Below are 5,665 nucleotides of genomic sequence, written 5' to 3'. Positions count from 1 at the left end.
TTTGACTTACTGTTTATTTTTTCTACGAAATAATAATGTTTGAAATGTACTTGCATGTATTTATGTGCGCCTTTCGGATAAATAATTACACAATGACTTATGTATACATTTGGCGAGAATTGGGTACTAGTATTACTAAAAAAAAAAATAATCTATAATTTCTCAATATTACTTACTGCACTCTGATAAGGATACTTACTCCTCCATTTAGAATATAGAACGTCCTATTCAAACCTTTCTCTTTCTCTTCACAACTATTACTCATGTAATAGTACACTATCTAAACAGTAGGTCACCCAACAATACTACTATTATTAAAGTTACAGCTATTCGAATTGCTAATGACATTATGGTTTGCTTATCTTTATAAAACAGTACAAAAAAAACATTAGTATTTACTGTATCAATAGCTTACTCAATATATGTATAGGTAACTCTGTCTGTAAGTACAAAGGCAATAAATGTTGCATTTAAGACTTATTAAGGTATTAACATTGGAAATAGCAATACCTTTTGTTTAAATGTTTTAACAACAAAAACTTAACCAAAAAAAATGTCATAAACAATGCCAATAGCTCTAACTTTACTAATGCCGAGACCATTGCATTGTAAATGCTTGTTGATACAATGAGGGTTGTCCCCTCTTCCGATCCTCATTTTTGCCTTAATAGTAGAATCTCTGCTGGAGTGGACATGAATGGATGCGCAGCTTTTGGGCACACAGTAGGAGGGTGGTGTGAAAGATCGCATCTCTCTATATGTGGCTGATGTTCTACTGTACATTCAACGACCTATTCTTTCAGTTCCAAGGACTCTTACCCTGGCCCATGGAAACAGGTGGTACACCCAAATGCTGGTATTTTAAAATAGGAGGTTATTTATTACATACTGTCGGCACATAAATCTAATGTACCAGAATGATAATAATTATGGTAATCTTAAAAGTCATTATATAAAACAAAATTACCATTAGAAAAACCCAAAGCATTTTACATCACACATCCCTACTTCCCCTAATAGATTAGTCTAATCCCCTACCTAACACTCTCTCACATATATACAAATATACGTGTGTGTGTGTGTATGAGAGAGAGAGAGAGAGAGAGAGAGAGAAAGTACTTGGAGATGGAGAGAGGTACAAGACAGCGATGGAGAGAGTGGTGAAGTGTGAGACATGCAGATAGAGGGCCTTCAGAAATAGATGTGGAGAAAAAGGGTGTAAGCGACTAAGTCAGAGCGAAAGGTTGAAGAATAAAATGACGTGAATGAAAGAAAAGATGTTGTAGATTATAATCTAGCATTGAATAAAAATCATTGTTAACAAGTCTTGGTAAAGTCAACAGGTCTCACTTTTTTAGGTGTATATGTTCATTGTTGTGTGACATGTCTGGATGCACAAACAAAAAACACATACGGAGGCATCAGACTACTGGTCAGGTGGTGCGATATATCAACAGAGGGAGGGAGACAGAGGGAGGGAGACAGAGGAGGAGACAGAGAGGGAGGGGGGAGACAGAGAGGGAAGAGGGAGACAGAGAGGGAGGAGGGAGACAGAGGGAGGAGGGCGACGGAGGGAGAGCGACGGAGGGAGGGTGACATGGAGAGAGACGGGGAGAGAGACAGGGCGAGAGAGAGACAGGGGGAGAGAGACAGGGAGGGAGAGACAGGGAGGGAGGGAGGGAGGGGGAGAGAGGGAGAGGAAGGGGGAGAGAGGGAGGGGAAGGGGGAGGGAGTGGGAGGGAGGGGGAGAGGGAGAGAGAGAGAGAGAGAGAGATGTGTGTATGCCGGGTCTGGTGGCTCAGTGGACGAAGGCGTCTGCTGCAGGGACCTGTGTTCAACCTCAAAGGTCACAATTTTTTTTTGCTTTAGCCCCGCCCCTCCCCTTCTGACCCCACCCCCACCGGTGTGGCCCTCGGCCACAAACCACACTGTAAATTTGGCCCCCCGACAGAAAGTTTGTGAGTACCCATGCACTAGAAGAAGCAAAAGCCAAGGCAAAGGGACTGCTCCCTGATGGAACTCCATGTAATGAAAATTCATCGCAGTTTTCACCTGCCTCAAAAAACGGTGAGCTTTTGCAATACTTCTTCCTCGTTAATTATAACCTATAGTTCTGTGACTTGCAATCTGAAACTTCTATTTATTTGGGAGCAGTTTTGGCAAGACTTTGCCAGTTACAGTCAAGGACCTACATTCACTGTTCTTGGAATACTTTACACATTTCATGATATGGAACTCGGGACAAGCAAATTATGCATGATGCAATGTAGGGGGATTCTTGTCATTGTTTAGTTTTAAGTCCTGCCTTTATTCTTGCTGCGCGTGAAGATAAACCATATCCCTGTTTTGCATTAGTGAGATTCTCACTGTTGTCATGAACGCAGTGCTTGGACGCTGCTGGGGCAAGTCTGTCAGTCGTTGGAGGTTTCCGCCTCTATAATGAACAGTCTGATAGGCCAACTTTAACTGTATTTTTCTGCTTAAAGGACTATATTGATATAATTGCCATTTAAAAATAAATCTAAGTCACTTTGTAGAATTTAAAATCTAACTATGATGATTCCTGGCCTACCTGATAGTTTCTACTGGTAGACTGGTGTGAAAGATTTTGTTATTTTATTTTTATTGATTTTTCCAAAAAGACAATACAGAAAGGAAAAACAGCACCTCACGTTACACAATATCATTGCGGCACATAATAATTAACAATCATGGTTGCGTCATTCCTTCACAAAGCGTAGTACAAGAAAAAGGGTTTTTAGATCCGAAAGGCGAAGTGTTGGAGCTTGGATACCCATGTGAAGGTTAGAGCAAGTTGTTTGGGGATCGGGACGTCGAGAGTGATGCCCCGATTACTTACCGGTAATCTTCATTACTCCGAGTATAGTCTTCCTCGCCACATGACTAACAAAGTGAGCTTCAGCTCCACACCAGAACCCTCCAAAGCAAAAAAGTCAGCCTCCCATGCCTCCCATCCCTTCCCAATATGGCCGACCCAGTACACCCATGACCTCTATAAGAGGCGGGCCGGCCCAACCCATCAGCCTGAAACTACCAAGCACAAACATGAAGCCGATAGCCAGACAGGGAGGGAGGGATGGGAAGTCATGTGGCGAGGAAGACTATACTCGGAGTAATGAAGATTACCGGTAAGTAATCGGGGCATTACCTCCTCGTTAGTCTTCCTCGCCACATGACTAACAAAGTGAGCACATACCAAAGCCAAGCGGCTTCATGGAAACTCACAAGGAACCAATGGACCAGAAGGGAAACCCACGAGAGAGGGCAAACCCAACAGACCAACGAGCGGAGAAACCACCCAAGAGAGAGGCAACCACGGGCAGGAGGAACCAGCCCGGGACAGAAAAAACACCGGAAGGGCCGAAACCCCGGATCCCCCCCAGAAAAGAAGGGCCGCCAGAAAATCCGCCCACCAAGGAAAAAGGAGGACAGAGAAGACAAGGCACCAGACCACACGGTACCAAAAGGCAATCGAAAACAGGCCCACAAACAGAAAGCAGCAAGCCGGTCAAAAAAGCCAAGACTGCCCAACGGACCGCCCAAAGCGAGGGGGGACCCAAACAGCCCAGGAGCCACCGGAGCCCCACAGGGAAAGAAGAAACAGAGGGCAGTCACACCACAGAGACCCAATAAAAAAAAGGCCACAGCAGCAAGAGACCCAGGCCGACCAAAGCCCAGCAACGCGCACGGTGGACCACCAACAGCGAGAGAGATGAACCACCCCCAAACCAAGGACCGGAGGGGAGAAGAAAACAAAAGCCACCAGAACCGGAGGCAATCAGGGGCAGAAGCAAAAGGAACCCGAGGGAACCCAGACCGGCAGGAGCCGCAAGAACGGGAGGAGGCACAGAAAAGGAAACCAGCACCCCACCCGAACAACAAAACGAAGGGCACCCAAGCCCCACCAGCAAGGAGAGGCAGGAGGGACACGGACCACAGCCGCACAAAGGATCCCCGGACGGGAATGCGACAGCAACGAGAGAGCCCAGGCAGGAGCAAGGCAGAGCAGACCCCGGGGGTCACAGGAAACCACAGCAAAGTGCCCCCACCAGCAAGGCCATCGAAGAAGACCAAGGCCAAGCCCCAAACAGGAAGACAAACACCCACCAGGGGACCCAAGCACAAGAAGCAACACGGACCCGGAAGGAAGGGGAATGCAGAACGCACGAGCAACACAGCCCAGTGCAGAGGACATGCAACAGGCGCAACAAGGGAGCCGCCGAGGCGAGCACCCGTGAGGCAAAACCAACCAACCCCGGGTCACAAACCCAAGACCCCATGAGGAAAAGTACTCAAGGCCTGAAGATAACCGGAAAAACCAGCAGCCCCGGACGCCCAAGGGGCAACAAATAAAAACGCGGCAGGACACGATTCCACAAGCCGCATGCCATACCAACAGGAGAAACAACCCGGCCAGGCCAACAAGCCCAGGCGCGAACCAGCACCCGGGACACAGGCAGAGAGTGACCGAGGCAAGAGCCCCAAGAAGCCCCCGTGGGGAGGACGCCAACACCCGTGAAGGGGAGACCGGAACACAACAACCACCGGCCACATGGGCAGACAGGGCGGAAGGAGAGCCATCCCCAGAGGCAGGGGACACCCGGAACTGAACCAGGGAGACCCGGAACCGCAGCCAAACGCCCCACCGAAAGGGACACCCACGGGAAACAGGCGAAAGCGGGAAAACCCCACAGAGCACCAGGACCAACCAGACGGGGAGGACCCCCAACGGACAGACCAGGCAAGCACCGACAGACAATGCAGACGGAGCCCAAAACCGACCCCACGGAAGACCAGCAGCCGGGTAGACAACCCAGAAAAGAACAGCCGGGGGGCCACACCAACCAGACGAAGGGGGACAGCCACCCAAGGAAGGAGATCAACCACAGAGCCACAGCACGTGGAACCAGACCCATACAGCCAGAAAGCTGAAACCAGCGGCAAGGAGCGCACGGACGAGGCCAGCACAAGGGAACAGGATCAAAGCACACCACGCCACTCCAGTGAAAAAACCACCAGAGCCCACGGAAGGATGCAGGAGAAGAGAACACGCACCACAGGCACCAACCGAGAACTGTGACACCTGCCACAACAGGAGCACGGGAGCGCGAAACAACGCACACATAGGCAGCGACGAGGAGGAAGGTGCAAGGGACGCCCACCGGACCAAGGATCAGGAGGAGGAGGGGACATCAACGCAGCGGCCCGAGGAAGGCAAGCCAAACTGCAACAACCGGAGCAGAACAGGGGCAACCCCAGCATACAAGCCGGCGCTCACAGCTCCCGAAAACCCCGAAGGCCAAGGACAACAGCGGGGAACAGGCAGGCACAGGAGAACCCAGGAAGGAAAGCAAACCCGGGAACGGGAACACATACCCCCCTGGGCGAAAAGCCCAACCTCATGGCCACAACACCAGGCACACCCAGGCAGGCCGCCAACCAGGAATCAACCAGCCCCGCACCCGAGAGACGAGAGCAGGGGCTACAGGGAGGAACGGCCGCAGGGCCCCGGCGAGACAGCCCCGGAAGGGACAAACACAGCGACAAGCAGAGAACCCAGGGACCCGACGAGCACAGACCCCCAGATTCAGATCCACACCCGTCGGATAAGGCCCCAACCGCCCCGAAGGGAATAACAAACCCA

This window comes from Triturus cristatus, chromosome 1_1 (genome assembly GCF_964204655.1).
Source record: "Triturus cristatus chromosome 1_1, aTriCri1.1, whole genome shotgun sequence".
NCBI classification, from domain to species: Eukaryota; Metazoa; Chordata; class Amphibia; order Caudata; family Salamandridae; genus Triturus; species Triturus cristatus.
This window is presented reverse-complemented; position numbering follows the sequence as displayed.